Genomic DNA, 17,742 nt, shown 5'->3' with positions numbered 1-17,742 from the left:
TGCGAATTGTTTGGCCAATGGGCTTGCGGCTTGAAGTTTCGGCCAATCAGCTTGCAAGCTTGAAATTTCAGCCAATCGGCTAGCGGCTTGAAGTTTCGGCCAATCGGCTTGCGACTTGAAGTTTCGGCCAATCGGCTTGCGGCTTGAAGTTTCGACCAATCGGCTTGAGACTTGAAGTTTCGGCCAATCGACTTGCGACTTGAAGTTTCAGGCAATCGGCTTGAAGTTTCGGCCAATCGGCTTGCGACTTGAAGTTTCAGCCAATCGGCTTGAAGTTTCGGCCAATCGGCTTGCGGCTTAAAGTTTCGGCCAATCGGCTTGCGACTTAAAGTTTCGGCCAATCAGCTTGCGACTTAAAGTTTCGGCCAATCGGCTTGCGGCTTAAAGTTTCGGCCAATCGGCTTGCGGCTTAAAGTTTCAGCCAATCGGCTTGCGGCTTGAAGTTTCGACCAATCGGCTTGAGACTTGAAGTTTCGGCCAATCGGCTTGCGGCTTGAAGTTTCGGGTAATCGACTTGCGGCTTGAAGTTTTAGCCAATCGGCATGCGACTTGAAGTTTCGGCCAATCGGCTTGCGACTTAAAGTTTCGGCCAATCGGCTTGCGGCTTAAAGTTTCGGCCAATCGGCTTGTGGCTTAAAGTTTCGGCCAATCGGCTTGCGGCTTGAAGTTTCGGCCAATCGGCTTGAGACTTGAAGTTTCGGCCAATCGGCTTGCGGCTTGAAGTTTCGGGTAATCTGCTCGCGGCTTGAAGTTTCGGCCAATCGGCTTGCGGCTTGAAGTTTTGGTCAGTCGGCTTGCGGCTTGAAGTTTCAGCCAATCGGCTTGAAGTTTCGGCCAATCGGCTTGCGGCTTGAAGTTTCGGCCAATCGGCTTGCGGCTTAAAGTTTCGGCCAATCGGCTTGCGGCTTAAAGTTTTGGCCAATCGGATTGTGGCTTGAAGTTTCGGCCAATCGACTTGCGACTTGAAGTTTCAGCCAATCGGCTTGAAGTTTCAGCCAATCGGCTTGCGGCTTGAAGTTTCGGCCAATCGGCTTGCGGCTTAAAGTTTCGGCCAATCGGCTTGCGGCTTAAAGTTTCGGCCAATCGGCTTGCGGCTTAAAGTTTCGGCCAATCGGCTTGCGGCTTAAAGTTTCGGCCAATCGGCTTGCGGCTTAAAGTTTCAGCCAATCGGCTTGCGGCTTGAAGTTTCGACCAATCGGCTTGAGACTTGAAGTTTCGGCCAATTGACTTGCGACTTGAAGTTTCGGCCAATCGGCTTGCGGCTTAAAGTTTCAGCCAATCGGCTTGCGGCTTGAAGTTTCGACCAATCGGCTTGCGGCTTGAAGTTTCGACCAATCGGCTTGAGACTTGAAGTTTCGGCCAATCGGCTTGCGGCTTGAAGTTTCGGGTAATCGACTTGCGGCTTGAAGTTTCGGCCAATCGGCTTGCGGCTTGAAGTTTTAGCCAATCGGCATGCGACTTGAAGTTTCGGCCAATCGGCTTGAGACTTGAAGTTTCGGCCAATCGGCTTGCGGCTTGAAGTTTCGGGTAATCGACTTGCGACTTGAAGTTTCGGCCAATCGGCTTGCGGCTTAAAGTTTCGGCCAATCGGCTTGCGGCTTAAAGTTTTGGCCAATCGGATTGCGGCTTGAAGTTTCAGCCAATCGGCTTGAAGTTTCGGCCAATCGGCTTGCGGCTTAAAGTTTCGGCCAATCGGCTTGCGGCTTAAAGTTTCGGCCAATCGGCTTGCGACTTAAAGTTTCGGCCAATCGGCTTGCGACTTAAAGTTTCGGCCAATCGGCTTGCGGCTTAAAGTTTCGGCCAATCGGCTTGCGGCTTAAAGTTTCGGCCAATCGGCTTGCGGCTTAAAGTTTCAGCCAATCGGCTTGCCGCTTGAAGTTTCAACCAATCGGCTTGAGACTTGAAGTTTCAGCCAATCGACTTGCGACTTGAAGTTTCGGCCAATCGGCTTGCGGCTTAAAGTTTCAGCCAATCGGCTTGCGGCTTGAAGTTTCGACCAATCGGCTTGAGACTTGAAGTTTCGGCCAATCGGCTTGCGGCTTGAAGTTTCGGGTAATCGACTTGCGGCTTGAAGTTTCGGCCAATCGGCTTGCGGCTTGAAGTTTCGGCCAATCGGCTTGCGGCTTGAAGTTTTAGCCAATCGGCATGTGACTTGAAGTTTCGGCCAATCGGCTTGCGACTTGAAGTTTCGGGTAATTGGCTTGCGGCTTGAAGTTTTAGCCAATCGGCTTGCGGCTTGAAGTTTCGACCAATCGGCTTGAGACTTGAAGTTTCGGCCAATCGACTTGCGACTTGAAGTTTCAGCCAATCGGCTTGAAGTTTCGGCCAATCGGCTTGCGGCTTAAAGTTTCGGCCAATCGGCTTGCGGCTTAAAGTTTCGGCCAATCGGCTTGCGGCTTAAAGTTTCGGCCAATCGGCTTGCGACTTAAAGTTTCGGCCAATCGGCTTGCGGCTTAAAGTTTCGGCCAATCGGCTTGCGGCTTAAAGTTTCAGCCAATCGGCTTGCGGCTTGAAGTTTCGACCAATCGGCTTGAGACTTGAAGTTTCGGCCAATCGACTTGCGACTTGAAGTTTCGGGTAATTGGCTTGCGGCTTGAAGTTTCGGCCAATCGGCATGCGACTTGAAGTTTCGGCCAATCGGCTTGCGACTTGAAGTTTCGGCCAATCGGCTTGCGGCTTAAAGTTTTGGCCGATCGGATTGCGACTTGAAGTTTCGGCCGATCGGCTTGCGACTTAAAGTTTCGGCCAATCGGCTTGCGGCTTAAAGTTTCGGCCAATCGGCTTGCGGCTTAAAGTTTCAGCCAATCGGCTTGCGGCTTGAAGTTTCGGCCAATCGGCTTGCGGCTTAAAGTTTCGGCCAATCGGCTTGCGGCTTAAAGTTTCGGCCAATCGGCTTGTGGCTTGAAGTTTCGACCAATCGGCTTGAGACTTGAAGTTTCGGCCAATTGACTTGCGACTTGAAGTTTCGGCCAATCGGCTTGCGGCTTGAAGTTTTAGCCAATCGGCATGCGACTTGAAGTTTCGGCCAATCGGCTTGAGACTTGAAGTTTCGGCCAATCGGCTTGCGGCTTGAAGTTTCGGGTAATCGACTTGCGGCTTGAAGTTTCGGCCAATCGGCTTGCGGCTTGAAGTTTTAGCCAATCGGCATGCGACTTGAAGTTTCGGCCAATCGGCTTGCGACTTGAAGTTTCGGCCAATCGGCTTGCGGCTTGAAGTTTCGGGTAATTGGCTTGCGGCTAGAAGTTTCGGCCAATCGGCTTGCGGCTTAAAGTTTCGGCCAATCGGCTTGCGGCTTAAAGTTTCGGCCAATCGGATTGCGGCTTGAAGTTTTCTGCCAATCGGCTTGCGGCTTAAAGTTTCGGCCAATCGGCTTGCGGCTTAAAGTTTTGGCCAATCGGATTGTGGCTTGAAGTTTCAGCCAATCGGCTTGAAGTTTCGGCCAATCGGCATGCGACTTGAAGTTTCGGCCAATCGGCTTGCGGCTTAAAGTTTCGGCCAATCGGCTTGCGGCTTAAAGTTTCAGCCAATCGGCTTGCGGCTTGAAGTTTCGACCAATCGGCTTGAGACTTGAAGTTTCAGCCAATCGACTTGCGACTTGAAGTTTCAGCCAATCGGCTTGAAGTTTCGGCCAATCGGCTTGCGGCTTAAAGTTTCGGCCAATCGGCTTGCGACTTAAAGTTTCGGCCAATCGGCTTGCGACTTAAAGTTTCGGCCAATCGGCTTGAGGCTTGAAGTTTCAGCCAATCAGCTTGCAGATTGAAGTTTCGGCCAATCAGCTTGCGGCTTGAAGTTTTGGCCAATCGGCTTGCGGCTTGAAGTTTTGGCCAATCGGCTTGCGACTTGTTCGGCCAGTCAGCTTGCAACGTGACATGTTAGGTATCTATTTACTCGACATAACTTCATCTTTCACATTATGCGAAAAAAATGGGCTAACTTTACTGGTTTTCTTTTTTTAGCACAAAACTGTTTAAAAAATAAAACTTGTTTGAAAAATTAATACTCAAATACCACACGAGATACAAAGTTGCAACCACCGCCATTGTATTCTCTAGGGTCTTTGCTAAAAAAACATGTTTGGCGACTTGATGATCAGCCAATGGGCTTGCGACTTGATATTCAGCCAATGGGCTTGCGACTTGATATTCAGCCAATGGGCTTGCGACTTGATATTCAGCCAATGGGCTTGCGACTTGTTCGGCCAAACGGCTTGCGGCTTGAAGTTTCGGCCAATCGGCTTATGGCTTGAAGTTTCGGCCAATCGGCTTGAGGCTTGGAGTTTCGGCCAATCGGCTTGCTGCTTAAAGTTTTGGCCAATCGGCTTGCGGCTTGAGGTTTTCGGCAAATCAGCTTGCGGCTTGAAGTTTTCAGCCAATCGGCTTGCGGCTTGAAGTTTCGGCCAATCGGCTTGAGGCTTGGAGTTTCGGCCAATCGGCTTGCTGCTTAAAGTTTCGGCCAATCGGCTTGCGGCTTGAAGTTTTCGGCCAATTAGCTTGCGGCTTGAAGTTTTCGGCCAATCGGCTTGTGGCTTGAAGTTTCGGCCAATCGGCTTGCGGCTTGAAGTTTCGGCCAATCGGCTTGAAGTTTCGGCCAATTGGCTTGAAGTTTCGGTCAGTCGGCTGCCGGCTTGAAGTTTCGGCCAATCAGCTTGCGACGTGACATGCTAGTTATCTATTTACTCGGCATAACTTCATCTTTCACATTATGCGAAAAAATGGGCTAACTTTACTGTTTTTTTTTTTTTTAGCACAAAACTGTTTAAAAAGAAAAGTTGTTTGAAAAATTGATGCGCAAATACCGCACGAGATACAAAGTTGCAACGACCGCCATTGTATTCTCTAGGATCTTTGCTAAAAAAACATATGTTTGGCGACTTGATCAGCCAATTGCGACTTGAAGTTTTGGCCAATGGGCTTGCGACTTGATATTCAGCCAATGGGCTTGCGACTTGATGTTCGGCCAATGGGCTTGCGAATTGTTTGGCCAATGGGCTTGCGAATTGTTTGGCCAATGGGCTTGCGGCTTGAAGTTTCGGCCAATCGGCTTGCAGCTTGAAATTTCAGCCAATCGGCTAGCGGCTTGAAGTTTCGGCCAATCGGCTTGCGACTTGAAGTTTCGGCCAATCGGCTTGCGGCTTAAAGTTTCAGCCAATCGGCTTGCGGCTTGAAGTTTCGACCAATCGGCTTGAGACTTGAAGTTTCGGCCAATCGACTTGCGACTTGAAGTTTCAGCCAATCGGCTTGAAGTTTCGACCAATCGGCTTGAGACTTGAAGTTTCGGCCAATCGGCTTGCGGCTTGAAGTTTTAGCCAATCGGCTTGCGACTTGAAGTTTCGGCCAATCGGCTTGCGGCTTGAAGTTTCCGGTTATTGGCTTGCGGCTAGAAGTTTCGGCCAATCGGCTTACGGCTTGAAGTTTCGGCCAATCGGCTTGAGGCTTGGAGTTTCAGCCAATCAGCTTGCAGATTGAAGTTTCGGCCAATCGGCTTGCGGCTTAAAGTTTCGGCCAATCGGATTGCGGCTTGAAGTTTTCGGCCAATCGGCTTGCGGCTTAAAGTTTTGGCCAATCGGATTGTGGCTTGAAGTTTCAGCCAATCGGCTTGAAGTTTCGGCCAATCGGCATGCGACTTGAAGTTTCGGCCAATCGGCTTGCGGCTTAAAGTTTCGGCCAATCGGCTTGCGGCTTAAAGTTTCAGCCAATCGGCTTGCGGCTTGAAGTTTCGACCAATCGGCTTGAGACTTGAAGTTTCGGCCAATCGACTTGCGACTTGAAGTTTCAGCCAATCGGCTTGAAGTTTCGGCCAATCGGCTTGCGGCTTAAAGTTTCGGCCAATCGGCTTGCGGCTTAAAGTTTCGGCCAATCGGCTTGCGACTTGAAGTTTCGGCCAATCGGCTTGCGGCTTAAAGTTTCAGCCAATCGGCTTGCGGCTTGAAGTTTCGACCAATCGGCTTGAGACTTGAAGTTTCGGCCAATCGGCTTGCGGCTTGAAGTTTCGGGTAATCAACTTGCGGCTTGAAGTTTCGGCCAATCGGCTTGCGGCTTGAAGTTTTAGCCAATCGGCATGCGACTTGAAGTTTCGGCCAATCGGCTTGCGACTTGAAGTTTCGGCCAATCGGCTTGCGGCTTGAAGTTTCCGGTAATTGGCTTGCGGCTAGAAGTTTCGGCCAATCGGCTTGCGGCTTGAAGTTTCGGCCAATCGGCTTGCGGCTTGAAGTTTCGGCCAATTGGCTTGAAGTTTCGGTCAGTCGGCTTGCGGCTTGAAGTTTCGGCCAATCAGCTTGCGACGTGACATGCTAGTTATCTATTTACTCGGCATAACTTCATCTTTCACATTATGCGAAAAAATGGGCTAACTTTACTGTTTTTTTTTTTTTTAGCACAAAACTGTTTAAAAAGAAAAGTTGTTTGAAAAATTGATGCGCAAATACCGCACGAGATACAAAGTTGCAACGACCGCCATTGTATTCTCTAGGATCTTTGCTAAAAAAACATATGTTTGGCGACTTGATCAGCCAATTGCGACTTGAAGTTTTGGCCAATGGGCTTGCGACTTGATATTCAGCCAATGGGCTTGCGACTTGATGTTCGGCCAATGGGCTTGCGAATTGTTTGGCCAATGGGCTTGCGGCTTGAAGTTTCGGCCAATCGGCTTGCAGCTTGAAATTTCAGCCAATCGGCTAGCGGCTTGAAGTTTCGGCCAATCGGCTTGCGACTTGAAGTTTCGGCCAATCGGCTTGCGGCTTAAAGTTTCAGCCAATCGGCTTGCGGCTTGAAGTTTCGACCAATCGGCTTGAGACTTGAAGTTTCGGCCAATCGACTTGCGACTTGAAGTTTCAGGCAATCGGCTTGAAGTTTCGGCCAATCGGCTTGCGACTTGAAGTTTCGGCCAATCGACTTGCGACTTGAAGTTTCAGCCAATCGGCTTGAAGTTTCGGCCAATCGGCTTGCGGCTTAAAGTTTCGGCCAATCGGCTTGCGGCTTAAAGTTTCGGCCAATCGGCTTGCGGCTTAAAGTTTCAGCCAATCGGCTTGCGGCTTGAAGTTTCGACCAATCGGCTTGAGACTAGAAGTTTCGGCCAATCGGCTTGCGGCTTGAAGTTTCGGGTAATCGACTTGCTGCTTGAAGTTTCGGCCAATCGGCTTGCGACTTGAAGTTTCGGCCAATCGGCTTGCGACTTGAAGTTTCGGCCAATCGGCTTGCGGCTTGAAGTTTCCGGTAATTGGCTTGCGGCTTGAAGTTTCGGCCAATCGGCTTGAGGCTTGGAGTTTCAGCCAATCAGCTTGCAGATTGAAGTTTCGGCCAATCGGCTTGCGGCTTAAAGTTTCGGCCAATCGGATTGCGGCTTGAAGTTTTCGGCCAATCGGCTTGCGGCTTAAAGTTTTGGCCAGAACCACAGTGAGTAGTGGGTGAGAATATGTTGGGGGCTTTGAAAAAGGGGCAAAGCCCCGAAACATATATGCCCTTTGGAGTTCTGGCTTGTAGCACAGAGATAAGAAGGGAGCTCACATGGACACCGACAGAGGCATGGTGGCCCCGTTCACCTCCATTCAGCTCAGTGATCTTTGATAACTAGGAAAGCAGCAAGCCACACCTCATGTGTGGATGGAGGAATCTTACTTATTTCAATCTTTGAAATATATAAAATAAGAAAACTTTACACAACTAAGAAAACTGTCAACTATTCAAACTAATCTCACAATCATTCTCACCTAATTTGAACAGTGACCTCTTCATTCACTATTTCAACGGAGCTCTGGTCTGCAAAAAAAGGTAACACATTAAAGAAGAATTAAAATGTAACGTTAATCAAAAAATTAAGTCCTAAATAATGCAATAAGCACGTCTTAAACTACGGGAGATGGTTCCTCAGTGCTTTGTCCTACCAATGCTCATCCCAGGTCAGCAAGCACTTTTACCATTATGTCAAAATAAATTAAGACATTACGCCATCCATCGTTTGCACAGAAAGACTTTGGGAAACCAGCAGTGGAGGCTTTTTCTTCCTGAACTAAAAGCCAAAGCCCTGCATTAAAGTGATTCTAAAAGAGTTGCGATAAAAAAATAAATAAATAAATAAATAAAAGCAGGGAGCAGATACCTGTCAAATTCAGGAATTTGCTCCCACTTCCGGGCATAGATCGCTGCACTTTCTGCTGCAAGCTACGCCATGTCCTGCAAGAGTGAAGCCGCCAACGTATTTTTTTTTCCCAGGTGGAACTCCGCTTTAAAGTGGTAGTAAACCCGCTAATTTTTATTTTATTTTTAACACCTGCAAAGCAAAAGGCATAATGAGCTAGTATGCACCGCATACTAGCTCATTATGAAATACTTACCTTAGAACGAGGCCCCGACATCTGGCCCGATCCACGCCGAGGGAGCTGACATGCTCCCTCAGCGTTTCTTCCGGGTATCGCGGCTCCAGCGCTGTGAGTGGCCAGAGCCGCGATATCGTCACTCCCATGCATGCGCGCTGGAGATTTCATTCCGGCCGGTCGGCCACTGCCAGATTTTCAGGCCGAGAATCCCCTTGTGCGCATGCGCCGCTGCAGTCAGCGGCGCATACCGAGGGGAATATCTCCTAAACCGTACAGGTTTAGGAGATGTTTTTTTTTACCTACAGGTAAGCCTTATTATAGGCTTTCCTGTAGGTAAAAGTTAAAAAAATGAGTATACAACCACTTTAAGCATCTCTATAAAATGGAGCCTCACTAAGACACTGTTTTCTGAGCTGGATATAGAGCTTTAAAGGTGAATTTATCAGGTGACCACATTTCTAGTGTCAAAATAAAGAAACTAAATAAAGGGCTAACTGTACAAGCTTGTAAACCCTTACCTATGCTAAAGAACTAAATTCTTGTTGCTGCAAGGGAGACTGAACATCACCTTCACTAAGCAAAGTATGCCAAGGCACCCCAGACCTTGCCTCTTCTTGCTACAACAAAACTACATCACATGAATGTGTCAATAATGCTCACATGACTGAAGATTTAAGTGAGCAAGTGGCACACACTGCTTAGTCATAAGGTACTTTTTTTCTGCTCCTGGGCAACCCTCTGATTCCAGGCCCACACCTTACATAAGTTCTTGACTTTTGTCTGTAGTGATTGATGAGCTCCGTCCACCTCAGATATAATCTCTCTGCTGTTCAAAGATCCAATATAAGCACCTTGACTATAAAGGCTTCCACATGTAGGCTGGCAAGACCGGGCTTATTATTAGCACCAGGCTGTAGGTATAGCCTGGGATTTAGGCACTTCCAAGGCTCTAAGAAAACTAGTTGAAGTGAAATCTAAGTGCCATCTCCACAAGGTGCCCGCACATGTGTCAGTATTATTAGTTTGAAGACCTAAAGTGTTCACTATATCATTGTAAAGCACAGCTGTTGTGGAACTTTAGACCTGGTTATAAGTAGCACAGTGAGTCAAAGATAAACAGAAAGTGTTGTGCATAAATGATCCAATAGTATCATCACTGCTGCAGCAGCAGGGCCGATATCAGGGGTTACAGGCAGTTCTACTATAAGGGGCCCGAGAGTCCTAAGGGGCCCCACTAGCCAGGCCCGCTGCCCGTTCATCAAGACATGACATTAATCTGTCATGCACTGGCCGGGCCCCTGCAGGCCGTCCGATATTGAGGAGAGAGAAGCCTCCAACGCCTTTCACTAGCAACCCCCGCCCCCCCCCCCATTCGCACGCAATGGAAGGAGAACGGCGCTTACTAGTCTGAGCCCACCACCGCCTTTCACGAGCAGACCAGGCCCGCCATCAGTGTGCGGGGGCAGTAGGAGGGCCCCATGGAGGAAAAGGTCAGGGCAGAGGAGCCTGCAGCGCCTGGGCTCCTGCAGCTGTGGCCCATAGAGCCTGGTGGAGATGGGGCACAGGGTCAGCTATCCCTCCTGGTACTGCTGGACAGGTGAGAGATGGGAGGACTGGTGCGTCCCAAGGTGTGTGTGACACTGCCCCCCCCACCTGTCCTGCTGTCCCCTATCTGTGACACCTACCCTCCTGTCCCGCTGACCTCCTCCCATGACACCTCCTCCTCCAGTTCCGCTGTCCCCTACCTGTCCTGCTGCACCCTTTTTATCCGGCTGCCCCCTTTTCTGTGACATTTCCCCCTCCTGTCTCTCTGCCCCCCTCCTAACACACTGGCCCCCACCTGTCCCACTGCTCCCTTCCTGTCCCACTTCCCCCCTCCTGTGGTAGGAGAAGATGGGACTGGAGAAGGAAGAGGACATGGGATGGATGAATTGGGACTGGAGGTGGAATGGGATGGAGGAGGAAGAGGACATGGGATGGAGGAGATGGGAATGGAGGAGGAGGATGAGGATATGGGATGGAGGAGATGGGACTGGAGGAGGATGAGGATATGGGATGGAGGAGATGGGACTGGAGGTGGAATGGGATGGAGGAGGAAGAGGACATGGGATGGAGGAGATGGGAATGGAGGAGGATGAGGATATGGGATGGAGAAGATGGGACTGGAGGAGGATGAGGATATGGGATGGAGGAGATGGGACTGGAGGAGGATGAGGATATGGGATGGAGGAGATGGGATTGCAGACAAAGGAGGACATGGAATGGCCAGTGGGCGAATTTGGTGGTACAGCCAAGGGGGAGACTCTGGGGAATGTTGGTGGTTAGGCCCGGGGGGGCAGGCCTAAAGCTGTGTAAGGGGCCCAAAAATGTCTGATGGCTGCCCTGTGCAGCAGTTCCCTGCACCCACTCGGGTCCCTATTTTCATCTGGCACAATAGAGATTCTTTTCTTTCTGTGTCTCTTCTGAGACGGTGTCTTTGGCATCAGTTGTGGCACAGCAGTGAAGTCATTGTTGGCAAAGTAGACAGCTGAAAATATTATGCAGACAATAAAGCCACTGATTGCAACAACCTGCACAAATCAGGACAATCGACACAAAAAACACGTTTATTGAACGGACATGTGGAAAAGGGACGGGACTGTTGCTGTACAGAAGAGAAGTGAGTTTTGCAGGACATTTCCATCAGTGTTTGAATTACAATGAAGATGTAGACAACTTGGCCATAATAAAAACATTTGCAGCTTGAGAGGTTATGTGATAAGTTGCTGATCTGCTATACTCACTTGCTGAACATCTTCCTGGCTGCCTCCTCTATCTCCATCGCACATACCATGTGCTTGCTGTCCAGATGCCGCACAAAATCTTCTGTTTTGTGGGCACATACTGGCAGAAGACGTCACACAACTGCGCAATTGGAACTTATAGTAACGCAGAGCCGTATCGAAAAAAATGGCCTGGTCATGGGGTGGCGGGTAAATCTTCTGGGGCTGAAGAGGTTAATCTTGGTTTCATGTTCTGTTCTATGACTGAGGATAATTTTTAATGACATTCTTGTAATGATAAGGTATAGATCTACATGGATGGGAGAAGCTTTATTCTGGAGAAAGACAGACAGTGCCGAGCACAGAAATCGTCTCTTATCACACAGAACAATCTAGTAGTGTGACCTCCATGTGTTATAGTGAGCCCTGAGCTCTGAGAGAGGAGCAGAGAGGGAAGGTCTGTGGTAAGTTGTCCCCCCTCCCTCCTTCTAGTACCTACTGATAAGTGAGAAATATCTTCTTCTTCCTCCCTCCAGTCATGTGACAAGGGCATAGAATGAGTGAGAACGGGCACAGCCTTCCCTCACTTCACTTCACAGCGGCGCTCTCTATTGTCACCTGCAGGCTGGAGGGAGAAGAAAGCAGAATTCTCTCTCCAGCTATCTGTCTTCTCCCGTTAGTACATCGGGGCTGAGCGGTGCACACAGCCCGCACATGCCCTGTGCGGCGGGGGGGGGGGGGCGGTTTACTCTGATTGGCGGAGGGGGCGGGGGACGCGCTTACGCTGATTGGCGCAGGGGACAGGCGGATAACGATCATACCAGGCACGCGCCAGCTGACCGGCGCCATTTTCTTCTGTGTATTGAAGGCGTCTTATCGGCTCTCGTCACAGAAGAGGAACAGCGCCATACAGTGGATTTTTTGGAGATTACAGGCACAACTTTTTCATCGGAGATATAGTAAGTGTCATTAGCAGTGATGTCACCTTAGTAGTGAGATCGGGTCCAGTGTCGGGATGTGTGGGGGGGTGGGGAGAATAGAGAAGGGGAGCGGCTTGTACTGTAATGATCTTTCAGTGTTTTCTCTCCTCCTTTCTAATCCTGAGGATTCACACAGCATCAGAGCTGCCATTAGAGATCACAGGGGCCCCCAACACCCCACTGACAGGGGCCCCCAACACCCCACTGACAGGGGCCCCCAACACACCACTGACAGGGGAAGGAGGTGACAGGAGGAGCTGGTAGTGTCTGGTGGTGGCAGAAGGAGGTGGTGATGGTGGTAGAAGGTGAGGGGGTAGGAGGTGAGGGGGCAGGAGGAGTTTGTGGCAGGAGCTGGTGGGGTCAGGAGGAGCTGATGGTGGCAAGAGGAGTTTATGGCAGGAGCTTGTGATGGTGGCAGGAGCTGGAGGGGGCAGGAGGAGCTTGTGGCAGGAGCTGGTGATGATGGCAGGAGCTGGTGGGGGCAGGAAGTGCCAGGAGCTGGAGGGGGCAGGTGGTGACAGGAGGAGCTGGAGGTGGCAGGAGAAGCTGGTGATGGTGGCACTAGCTGATGGGGGCAGGAGGAGCATGTGACAGGAGCTGGTGGTGGCAGGAGGAGCTTTTTCCGGAGCTGGTGATGTTGGTAGGAGCTGGAGGGGGCTGGTGGTGGCAGGAAGTGATGGGGCAGGAGCTGGTGTGGCAGGAGGAGCTTGCGGCAAGAGGTGATGGTGGTGGCAGGAGCTGGTTGGGGAAGGAGGTGACAGGAGGAGCTGGTAGTGTCTGATGGTGGCAGGAGGTGAGGGGGCAGGAGGAGATGGTGAACAAAATATGATGGACTATTTTTATATTGAACCTTAAAGAGGAAGTAAACCCTGATGAGTTTACTTCCTCTTTCATTCCCTGCAAAGTAAAAGCATAATGGACTACTATGCATCGCATAGTAGTCCATTATGTGTCACTTACCTGACACAGGAGCCAGCGAAGTCACCGCTGTCCCCTGTAGTCCGGCGCATCCATCTTCACGGTGGGGTCTCGCAGCTCCGCCGCTGTCATTCGGCGCAGCCACGATGACGTCACTTGTGCGCATGCGCACGGGAGCCGACACGCGCGGCAGCTCCGTTGTTGAAAATGCCGCGCTCAGTGCGCCTGCGCGCCGCCGTCGACGGCGCATGCGCTGTCGACAGCGATGCCTCTATTTGGGCAAATATCTCCTAAACCGTATAGGTTTAGGAGATATTTCTTGGACCTACAGATAAGCCTTAACCACTTCCCGACCGCCGCACGACGATGTACGTCGACAGAATGGCACGGGCAGGCATACGGGCGTACATGTACGTCCCTGCCTTCCCGCGGGTCGGGGGCCCGATCGGGCCCCCGCCCGGTGCCTGCGGCGGTCGGTATTCGTTCGGGAGCGATCCGAGATGAGGGGGCGGCCATTCATTCATGGCCACCCCCTCGCGATCGCTCCCGACGAATAGAAATCCTTCGTGACATCACTTCCTCTCCTGTAATGTAAACACAGGAGAGGAAGTGATGTAATCTCTCCTCCGTGTCGGTATTTTTCGTTCCGACACCGAGGAGAGAGGATCGGTGAGTTGCACCAACACGACACTTCACAGTAGAACATGCCAGGCACACTCACACCCCCCCGATCACCCCCCCCAATTACCCCTGACCCCCAGTCACAGTAACACCAATGTCATTTTTTTTTTTTGCATTGGTGTCATTTGTGACTGTAATAGCTGTTAGGGCAGTTAGGGTTAGCCCCCTTTAGTTCTAATGTACCCCCCTAACCCCCCCAATAAAGGTTTAACCCCGTGATCACCCCCCGTCGCCAGTGTCACTAAGGCTGGGTTCACATTGCAGCGGTTTATGAGAACGAATGTGATTCGCACCGCACTGCAGTGCAAATCATATCCGATCTCTGTGCGATTCGAGTTCAGCCATACAGATAGTATGGCTGAATTCGCATTGCACCCGCCGCACCCGCCGCAAATTCGCACGGGACCCTTTTTTTGGTCCGCAGCAGAATCGGATCGCATGGGTGTTCACTAACATTTGGGGGTGTCATTAACATTTCACTGACACTCCCAGCAGTTTGCATAGGGCAGTGTGAACTGCCGCCGGGAGGCATGCGATGCGGGAACCCGCCGCGGATTCGTGGCGTTCCCGCATCGCTCCAGTGTGAACCCAGCCTAATAAGCGATCATTTTTCTGATCGCTGTATTAGTGTCACAGGTGACGCTAGTTAGGCAGGTAGGTATTTAGGTTCGCTGCAGCTTTTTATAGCGCCAGGGACCCCCATATACTACCGCATAAAACCCCCTGATTGCCCCCTAGTTAACACTTTCACCAGTGATCACCATATAACTGTTACAGGTGACGCTGGTTGGTTAGTTATTTTTTTATAGTTTCAGGGCACCCGCCATTTATTACCTAATAAAGGTTTAACCCCCTGATCAACCGGCGGGTGTCATTTGTGACTGTAATAACTGTTAGGGCAGTTAGGGTTAGCCCCCTTTAGTTCTAAGGTACCCCCCTAACCCCCCAATAAAGGTTTAACCCCGTGATCACCCCCCATCGCCAGTGTCACTAAGGCTGGGTTCACATTGCAGCGGTTTATGAGAACGGATGTGATTCGCACCGCACTGCAGTGCAAATCACATCCGATCTCTGTGCGATTCGAGTTCAGCCATACAGATAGTATGGCTGAATTCGTGTCGCACCCGCCGCAAACTCGCACGGGACCCTTTTTTTGGTCCGCAGCAGAATCGGATCGCATGGGTGTTCACACCATGCGATCCGAGTTTGCAGATCGCACTGCGATATGCGAACTGAACCGGGGGGTGTCATTAACATTTCACTGACACTCCCAGCAGTTCGCATAGGGCAGTGTGAACTGCCGCCGGGAGGCATGCGATGCGGGAACCCGCCGCGGATTCGTGGCGTTCCCGCATCGCTCCAGTGTGAACCCAGCCTAATAAGCGATCATTTTTCTGATCGCTGTATTAGTGTCACAGGTGACGCTAGTTAGGCAGGTAGGTATTTAGGTTCGCCGCAGCTTTTTATAGCGCCAGGGACCCCCATATACTGCCGCATAAAGCCCCCTGATTGCCCCCTAGTTAACCCTTTCACCAGTGATCACCATATAACTGTTACAGGTGACGCTGGTTGGTTAGTTATTTTTTTATAGTTTCAGGGCACCCGCCATTTATTACCTAGTCTCACTAGTGTACCCCTAAATTTAGGGGTGTCTACTTTCCAAAATGGGGTCATTTGGGGGGGGGGGGTTGTGCCATCTTGGCATTTTATGGCCTTCAAAACTGTAACGCCCTTAGAAAGCCTGAAGGCGGTGCTTGGTTTTCGGGGCCCCGTACGCGGCTAGGCTCCCAAAAAGTCCCACATATGTGGTATCCCCGTACTCAGGAGAAGCAGCAGAATTTATTCTGGGGTGTCATTTCACATATGCCCATGGCATGCGTGAGCAATATATCATTTAGTGACAACTTTGTGAAAAAAAAAAAAAATAATAAAGTTTGTAATTTTCCCGCAACTTGTGGCAAAATATAAAATATTCCATGGACTCAACATGCCTCTCAGCAAATAGCTTGGGGTGTCTACTTTCTAAAATGGGGTCATTTGTGGGGTTTTGTGCCATCTTGGCATTTTATGGCCTTCAAAACTGTAATAGGTAGTGAGGAGTGAAGTCAAATATTTACGCCCTTAGAAAACCTGAAGGCGGTTCTTGGTTTTCGGGGCCCCGTACGCGGCTAGGCTCCCAAAAAATCCCACACATGTGGTATCCCCGTACTCAGGAGAAGCAGCAGAATTTATTTTGGGGTGTCATTTCACATATGCCCATAGCATGTGTGAGCAATATATCATTTAGTGACAACTTTGTGTAAAAAAAAAAAAATTTTTTTTTTTGTCATTATTCAATCGCTTGAGGCAAAAAAATAATATAATATTCAATGGCCTCAACATGCCACTTATCAATTTCCTTAGGGGGTCTACTTTCCAAAATGGGGTCATTTGGGGGGGTTTTGTACTGCCCTGCCATTTTAGCACCTCAAGAAATGAGATAAGCAGTCGTAAACTAAAAGCTGCGTAAATTCAAGAAAACGTACCTTAGTTTGTAGATGTGACAACTTTTGCGCAAACCAATAAATATACAATTATTGACTTTTTTTTTACCAAAGACATGTGGCTGAATACATTTTGGCCTAAATGTATGACTAAAATTGAGTTTATTGGATTTTTCTAATAACAAAAAGTAGAAAATATCATTTTTTTTCAAAATTTGCGGTCTTTTTACGTTTATATCGCAAAAAATAAAAATCGCAGAGGCAATCAAATACCATCAAAAGAAAGCTCTATTTGTGGGAAGAAAAGGACGCAAATTTTGTTTGGGTACAACATTGCATGACCGCGCAATTACCAAATAAAGCAGCGCAGTGCCAAATTGTAAAAAGACCTCTGGTCATTGACCAGCAAAATGGTCCGGTCTGAAAGTGGTTAATCTAGGCTTACCTGTAGGTCAAAGTGTGTTGTAAGGGTTTACAACCACTTTAAATTGCATTGCTATTCAGATAGTGTACTTGTTTGTAACCTAAATACTGAAATTTGCAATTAAAACTGTAATTTTGTAACTTTTTTAAAATGCTAGTAAAAATTTGGCTTTGCCAGTAAATTTTGGGTGTCGTGCCAGTAAATTTCAATCTGGTAGGTTGGCAACACTGGCACACACTACCCAATGGGGCACAGGGATCCCCACCTGGGGGCACCCACACTACCAAGTGGGGGCACAGAAATCCCTGATGGGGGCACACACTATCCAGTAGGGGCACAGAGATCCCCCACCAGGGGGCACACACTACCCAATGGGGGCACAGAGATCCCTGCCAGGAGGGCACATACTACCCATTGGAAGCACAGTTCCCCCTTTACATGTGAATCCACAGAGTTCTCTTACACTGTAAGGGGGGGACTCTGCAGACTCTGATATAAGGGAGAACTCTGGGGACTCTAACATAAGGGATGCTCTGGGAACCCTGATTTAAGGGGGAACACTGAGTACTCTGATGCACGGTGAGGACTCTGGTGTAAAGGGGAACTGTGATATAGAGGGTGCTCTGAGAGCCCTGATTTACCTCAGTGTACTCACTCAGCCGCTTGATCGTTCTTATGGGTGGTGAGAGGGGACATCCCCCCCTCCCGCCACCCTCCGGTGCTTCTACCGACTTACCGCTGTGGAGAACAGATCCGCCAGGCCCGGATGTTTACCATAGAGATTTCCGGCGGACCAGATGGTCGCCAGAGTCTATGATTGTTTAGAGGCTGGGCACGATGTTATGACATCACGCCCAGCCTCTGCATTTAAACAGCGCCGCCTCGGCTGGGAAGCTGAGATCGTTTTATTGACCCCATATCTCATTGTAAAGAGGACCGCTCATGCCATATTCCTATTACATGGGATGTTTACATTCCTTGTAATATGAATAAAAGTGATCAAAAATGTTTTTTTTTTTTTTTTTAAGTGTCAAACTAAAAAATGTAAAGTAAAATTAACAAAATAGAAAAAAGTTAAAGTGCCCCTGTCCCCGTGTGCTCGCACGCAGAAGTGAATGCATACGCAAGTCCCGCCCACATATGAAAACGGTGTTAAAACCACCCATGTGAGGTGTCACAGCGA

The 17,742-nt window shown here is 49.6% G+C and overlaps 1 long non-coding RNA gene across 1 annotated transcript in view; it reads right to left on the bottom strand.

Annotated features, from left to right (window-relative positions):
* Positions 1–7,526: 7,526 nt before the first annotated feature.
* The window catches only part of LOC143932970 (uncharacterized), a 74,504-nt gene continuing 64,288 nt past the window's right edge, over positions 7,527–17,742 (bottom strand). The window contains exon 4 of the long non-coding RNA XR_013262986.1: positions 7,527–7,754. This is a non-coding gene — a long non-coding RNA (uncharacterized LOC143932970). The remainder of the gene's footprint in view (positions 7,755–17,742) is intronic.

This window comes from Lithobates pipiens, unplaced genomic scaffold (genome assembly GCF_037356315.1).
Source record: "Lithobates pipiens isolate NorthernLeopardFrog02 unplaced genomic scaffold, aLitPip1_a1.2 Scaffold_10, whole genome shotgun sequence".
NCBI classification, from domain to species: Eukaryota; Metazoa; Chordata; class Amphibia; order Anura; family Ranidae; genus Lithobates; species Lithobates pipiens.
The sequence above is the reverse complement of the archived record's forward strand: the minus strand, read 5'-3'. Positions and strand labels throughout refer to the sequence as shown.